We start from the raw sequence: 7,867 nt of genomic DNA, 5'->3' as shown, positions 1-7,867 counted from the left end.
ATTTCCACTGTACATCTTAACTTGAACACACAGCTGATCAGCATTTTAAAATCGACCTGAGGCTCTTTGCTCCGAGTGAATCAATAGCTGAGTTAGACTGGGACTGAATAATCCGAATATGTTCATTCAACAGAGCGGGCTCGGGGAAAACGTCTGCTTTGTTTTAGGATAAAAGCTGTTAAGGAACAACTTACAGGTGTTCCAGTTTATTATTATTATTATTTTTTTTTTTTTTTTACAGTTTACTATTGAATTATTTGAATGTTATCTACAGTGGGCTTAGGCAGGACCCTCCCTTCTCAGGTTGACTAGTTTGAACACAGACCTGTATCGAAATTGGCATTGGACAGACATGGTCAAAGTCCTGGGTAGGTATTGATTAAGGACAAAATAAGGTCAGATCAAATCAAATTAATTAATGAATATCCAACAAGTAGTTACTGAGTAACCCTGAATCAAGGACTATGTGGCTGAACGTGATACGCTTCCTAAGAACAGACTACTAGATACTATGTCAATGACCAAAAAGTCCTCTAACCTCAGCAACAAAAACAGGTCGTTTGTCAGTCATTGCCTTCCAAAACGTTTGCTGAACAGTGGCCACGGTGGACACAAGTGGCAATATCCTGGACAATGGCAAATACCGAAACATATTGTAACAGCTGCACAATTATAGAGGAGTCATAAAGTCAGTTAACTGACTCAGCGATGTCAGTTACACAGCAATGTCTATCCAAAGTTTGCTAACATTAGCAACCAAATGCTACTGGTCATACCAAACCAACCGTAGCAGCAAAACCCCCTTAGAGCACTGAACTGAATAAATTCAACTTTTCATTTTTAAGAAGAGAAACGTGTTATGTCTCCTATCAAAAGGTACATAGTTTCACTTCAAGGTTCGGGAAAGATTGTGTTTGATTGTGTTTGAAAGAAGTATGCTGACCCAAACGAACGCTGCCATGTTTTCCTGTGAAGACAGTGTAATGTCTAATTACGTCGGTGATACTCGGAACTTGGATATAGGTTTACGTTACCCAAGTATACCTAAGTATTTACCTAAGTATTTAGGTAACTGGCATGTAACTAGCCAGTAAGCTAGCTAACGTCCCTGTTAAACTCAGGGAACAGTTTTACTTGTTTGAAAACTGAGTGTCAGTTTTTATATGGAAATCTTCCCCATGCTAAGCGTGATGTCATTTTTCCCAGTCTGAAAATAACCCAAATATAACAGTTCATTAAAGTTTAGCACAGCGTAGAAGTACATAATATCCTACATTATATATCTGTCAGCCACTCTCCACAGAACGACTTCATACTGGAGTATGACATACTCAAATATAAATACACATTTGTTCATCATGCTGCAGCTTGCCATGACGGCTGTATGAAGTAGTTACTATGAGACTTCTCACTCTAGTTAATGAAAACATACATAAGATCAATGTGAAAGAAGGGTACTGTTCCTTTTTTCCTTTGAAATTGAGGGTGGTACAAGCTGGCCTCATTAGTCCCTACTTGGAAGACAATCCAGGGACAATGTGTGATCTGTACAAGTGTGTGTGTGGGTCAAATTTCCAGCACAGGGACACACAGGGGCCAGACTCTGGGTGAAGGATGGGGAGGCAAGGGAAATTTAACTGCCAGACTTGTGTTTCTATGCTGCTCCCCCCCCCCCCCGCTGTTTGTCATGATTTGGGTTCAGACTTTGAAATGTATGACCAGCACTGAACCTGGCAGCATGATAATAAACAACAGTTTCTTGTATTTCCTCAAAGAAAATGGGATCTTCGTCCAACACCCATAAACCTTCTCCACTGTTTATTTTTTTTTTTAGATGTCATGTCTGCTTGATGTACAGCAGATCTCTGCAGACACCTCCCATTCTTCTTCTCCATACATAAATTTATGAAAACCGTGTATGAACTCGCATTGTTCTTAGCTGGGTTTCCTCAGCTGTGGCCATGTTGCCTGTGAGAGTAAAAGCTCGTCCTCTTCCTGCCTCTCTACCACTCACATACACCTTGTACCAGCAGGTGTATAAGTGGAGACTCGACGGATTCCTTCCCCCCAGCCTCTTTGATCAACATGCCATGTGGCCTTGGCCCACTTCTCGCTCTTAGCGTTACTGGTGTTGTTGTGTGTCTGATGGCTGATGTTTTCAGACACTTCCTCATGTAACACCGGCACTAACCTGTCACCCCTCACTGCTGCTCCCACGGCGTCTAGCACCGAGCCCTGCTGCACCTCCTGCTCTCTCGCTCCCTTTCTCACTGTCAGTGAGCTGCTATTGAAATATTTAGCACCCACTCCAGCTCACAAGCATGCTCTGGCCTTTCTTCTGCCTGGCTGGAAATACATTGGCTTGGCGGTAGAAGTTGGGAGCTGCACAGTGTGGAGGTGCTTCAAATCGGATTTGACTGTTAAGGATCTTTTCCTCGCGTTCGGGCGGATGTGCAGCTGAAGCCTGCTGCTCTCAGGAGCATGTTGGCCCTGAAAGATGATGTCATTATTCTGTCCACTGGAAAGAAGATAGGAGAGATAAATGTCATTACCAGCCAGCTGGCGATCAAAGTCTAACCATATCCATTTCGTTTAAATCTCTTAGTGGCTGGTGATAGTGGCTTCAAATTGTAGTTTCCCCAACCCGCAGTTTCAGATCGATTCTCGTCTCAGCTTGAGTGTTTCACTGGCAACAGTGTGGATTTTTAAAAGTCACAAGGAAACAAAATTTTCAGCAGTGCTGCTGAATGTTGCAAGGAGGAATTGTTCAAAAGGGCATAACAGTGGGGTTGGACCATAACAAACACGCAAGGAGAAAGTCAGTGAAGCTCATCGCATATTCAGTGTAGCTGATGAAAGAATACATGCATACCCTTGAGCTGTCACAAATTCTTCAAACTGAATAAATTTCATCCTCTCAGACGCATCAATAGTGTCCTAGGAAATGGAACCCGAGTTTGGGGGCGTTCAGTGAAAAATGCAGCGTCACTTTGGTGTAAATGATTGAAGAGGATTGTTGTAATAGTGGAAATGACTACTGTGAACATTTCCAGGAAGTAAATTTAATGGCATATTGATGTTAATATACAAGAAACACAAGAAAATAAACACATTGTTGATGTTTTATCACTGTAAAAATATGCTGTTTGGGTAGCATTACACAGTATTATACACTTATTGTAACGTTTATTCTGATCAGTGGATGGGTGAGGCATCTAGGGAAACATGTTAAGTTCAAGGCTAAGCCTGATGATGTTGTATATTTTTATTATTGTCAACAAATACCATGAAAAGACCAAAACCAACAATGCGTCTTCTCCCAGTACTTCCTGACTTCCCAAATTGTCTGTGGCACTCAAGCCTGTTTGTTCCTATCAAATCTTTAAAAGCATGTAATTAACTTAATGTAAATAACTTCCTGAGACAGCTGGGATTAAAAGGTTGTGTTTGTGTGTGTTTGTTTTTTAGCAGCGGATTAATACACAGAACGCACTCAAAATAAAATACAGTGTCCGTGTTTCTAGTAATGCTTTGGCTGCACAGACAATACTTGTTGGTGGGATCAACTCATTGTTGGTTTTGGTCTTTTCGTGGGATTTGTTAAACACAAGAAAAATATGGAGTGTAACCAGATGGCAGACGCCCTACAGTTTCTAGACTAGAATACTTTTTTTTATATGTTTTTATGTAATGCAAACCTGTGATAAACTTTTAAAATGTTCACTTCCTAAAATGTTAAACTTGAAACTTAAGCTCAATTAAGTCATATATATGTATATGGCTTGGAAATAGACAGGATGTGCTGAAGTGAAATTTTCAACCTTCACTTCTGTTCTGTCCACTCTCTGTAGACGAATGCTGTCTACTTAGATTTGCACTGCAGATGACTGTGGAGAAAGTTTCATTTAGTTTTGAGAGTGGGTGGGTTATTTTATGAGGCAACATTAAAATGCAGCTTTCTGGGGTGCATTGAGGCACTGCCATGTTCCTCAACGCACCCGAAAGCTCAGCCCGAGCTCAGTGTGTGATTGGCATGCATGCTTGTGTGTGTGTACTCAGTAGGGAGGCTCTGCAAATTGTTGGCATGTAATTTGCCAGAAAGTAAAGGACATAATGTGTGATTTTATTAAGTCAGCCGTGGACAAAGCAAAACGGGAAGAAACACAAAACATCAGCAAGAGACAAGTTGAAATGACTACTAACTGTATGTCGGTTGTGTATGTACTTGGTTTGGATTGACTCTTCAAACATGGAAAAGCAACATAAACCGTCCATCTGTGTGTTGGCAGGCCGACTGGCACTAGTGGCCAGATGGACACTTGATGCTTTCTTGGATTGACACTTGACTTGGCTGCGAGCTTCCCGGTTAGATGGCCGCTAGCTGTACTGATAAAGTCTTCATTGTTTCCAAACGCAAAGTGGCTTTTGAAGTCTAGACATGAAGCGGGGCACAATGTCTGTGCTAGAGTTAAAATAATATTGGAACACTGCTAACCTCGCTGTCTTCTGAAGAACTCTCATAAGTTACACTTACAAGTTTCACTGTAACATTAAGCTCGATTTGTTTTTGGTACACTGAACAATGTTTAAAAAAGTTTCAGTTTCAGACATTGTCTCTTTTGAGTGACATTCATCTGGTTTTCATTGAAGCGGTAGGCTCCTTTACAGCTGTTTACAATAAATATTACAATAAACATGTTTTTTTCTTAGTTTTTTGATATTTTGCATTCAGTGTACGATGAGGATGCTGGCTTAGTTATAAGATAAGTTTGCCAGCAGGGACTTGAGGATCTTGATGCTCAGTATCTCAGAACCGCAGGCTACATAGATAGAGGATGAGAGGTCAAATCGATCATCAAGTACCTCACTATTAGATGGTGAGCTAGTGACTTTAAATGTAACCTATTGCTTATTACATTGGATTTAAGTAAATATTATTGGATAGAAGAGGAGTGATGTGCGCATGCTATGTATGAAACTATGTATCATGTTTATAAATCTTCATGTAAAATAATGCGTTTCTAAGAAACAGAGCTGGCCTGCCCGTTCTCAGGCCGCTCCAGAGTCTCCTCTGGTTTTTAGCCTCGACCTAGGAACTGCTACCAGACCCCTACCTCAGGATCTCAGGCTGCACTCAGGCTCATATGGGGTTAGCATATCTATACCTGCCTTAAAAGTAATCATTAAAATTTAAAAGTTTACTCAAAAGCAGACAGGTAATCCATGTAGGGATGTTAACATTGGGGTTATGTGCATTGTTTTGTTGGATCTTGTGAGAAGTCTTGCTGCGGCATTCTGGACCAGCCGGAGTTTGGAAAGGTTGTATTGACTCTGACAGGTATTTAGCAATTCACAGTAATCTCACTGGGATGTAATAAAAGCATGGGTGACAGTTTCCATGTTCTTTGTAGATAAAAAAGATCAGATGTTTTAAGAAGCTGCGGGAAACAGACATCACACGACGCTCCAAATTAGGCTTGTTGTCAAAGATTACACCTGGATTTCTACAATGGGATTTAATGCAGGAGGATAGGGAACCTAAGTTGGGGGAAATGTGATCACCGGAAGAGTTAAGCTGAAGAAAGTTTCTAACATCTGTAAAGCAGGATTATAGTTTGCTCTATTTCGTTGTGTTGTTGGAGTAAAGTAGTCATTTTAACCCAAACCATGATGTTTCCCTAAACCTAACCGAACAGTTTTTGTAACCTAACCAAAGCTTAACCATAGCGTTGTCAGATGATAAAACAGATTTATTTTTTTCAAAAGTGGTTTGTCAAATCAGAAAACGCTGTGTCAATAGTCATGTTTACCGTTTATCACTGCAATCCAGTGCAGACTGCAGTTAAACTGGTTTTCAAGCAGCTTAATTTCGATCATCTACATGAAAGTATGCAGGTGTTGTCATGTTAAATTTCATATTTTTGAATTTTTCTGGTAATAAGATCTGCTGCCTCTATTGTTAAAACCCAAATCTCCCAAAAAAAAACAAAACCCAAACACTTTCATTTTTAAAAAAAAAGGCAAAATAATTTCCTAAAAAAGCTTTAAAAAACGTTACCCAGACAGGAGTAAATAGTGCATTTGTTGCGGACTATTTTCAGTCGTGGATTAATACACATCTGGTGTGCTATTGAGTATTTACGGCAGCAGGACGTTGTGTGTGTGGGATACACTCAAAATAAACAACAGAGCCCAAATTCATCGTAGTAAAGGAACTTGTCAGCCAGTGCAATAGTGTGGCTCACTGATGTGTTTTAATGGTTTCTGGAGTTTCTCTAGTTTCTTTTACTACACAGACACTACTTGTTCGTCAGATTAACTGATTGTTGGTTTTGGTCTTTTCTAATGGGATTTGTTGACAACAAGAAAAATAAATAATTTGAACACTGAAATCCTCGAGGGTAATAGTACGTGTTACACATTATCTGTGTTATCAGTTAACATTGCTGTATCGAGTGTAACACAAGTTGTTTATCAGAAAGTCATTTTTTCATTGTGTTGTGACTCAGATGCATTCATGAGTGTCAAACATGCCTTCCCCTGCTCTCCCTGTGCAGATGGCCATGCTACAGTAGCGAGAGCGACGCCTGCTATCACTGTCATTACAATCTCTCTCCGTTTCAGGGGTACTAATTAATCAAGCAGCATGTGTGTCAGTGAGCTAGAGTTAAAAGCCGAAAATGATCATCAGAGTGTTTATCTGCCATTAATCCGAGTCATTTCCTCCCGACATCAGCAGGATAGCTTTTAGTGTTTCACATCGCAGGCGAACAAACACGCCGCTCATCCTGCTGCGGGGTGAAGTCGGCAGCACGAGGCCGCACATTTCTCCTCACATCCGCCTCAACCGGCACGCCCACACATGGATGTGAACCTGCACGCAGTGTTTTCGGTTTCCTCTCTTAGCGATTTACTTTTGCTTACTCAGGAAACGCATGCACACACACTTACACACACGCAATCAGTGTACAGCAGAGTAAGCGAGGACTAATTAGGCCGCCTGTCCCATGTCTTATGGGACAGTAAATGGGATCTGTTGCCGCTGTAGTGTTCCTTTGATCAAGGCCTGTCAAACACTCAACAGCGCTGCATTGTGGTAGAGAGCCTGTGGGGAACACACACACACACACACACACACACACACACACATAAAGAGTGAACTAAAAATGAAGACTTGTTTCTCTACCTATTGACAAGTCTCTGCTTTTGTTCTCAGATGCTGTGAGCAGAACAAGCCTAACTGCACTTCATAGCTGTATTTACGGGTGAACAGTATGACTATATGATTGTCTCGTTTATAGGAAGTCATCATTCATTTGAAATGATTCAACTTTCCCCGCAGCCGCATATTTAAGAGCTGTGTTATGCTGTGGGTGTTGGGTGCGAGGACAATCGTTGAAGCTAATTTGGTGGAAAACATATGGGAGCAACTAGCTGTACCCACAGTTAACAATTCAACCACCTCAGTTTGAGGAAAATACTTAAGGAATGAAGTGATGGTTAAAGCCCGAAATGGTTTCCAACTGTGAGATGTGCAGAGATTGGACTTCAGGGAACAGGGAATAGAAATGCCTTTTGAAATTACGTTTTAGTATTTCATTCATAGTTCACGTGTATTTATTATTAAATGTTTTTACTCTTGTCCTTTCCTTAAACTGCTTGCTGGTTGCAAAAAAGTTGAAAACATGTTATACATTCTTTAAGTCTTAGTTATTTTAAGACACATATGGAGTTGAAACAAATGTAATATCCTTCCACTAATGTTTTATATGAATATTCCTGAAATGAAAACGATAAAACTAAGATTAAAGTTTAATGATCCCTGTGAGTGAATAAAAATATACTGTATCAAACGCATTGTATTACG

This window comes from Enoplosus armatus, chromosome 2 (genome assembly GCF_043641665.1).
Source record: "Enoplosus armatus isolate fEnoArm2 chromosome 2, fEnoArm2.hap1, whole genome shotgun sequence".
Classification (NCBI taxonomy): domain Eukaryota; kingdom Metazoa; phylum Chordata; class Actinopteri; order Centrarchiformes; family Enoplosidae; genus Enoplosus; species Enoplosus armatus.
Note: the sequence above shows the minus strand (reverse complement) of the source record.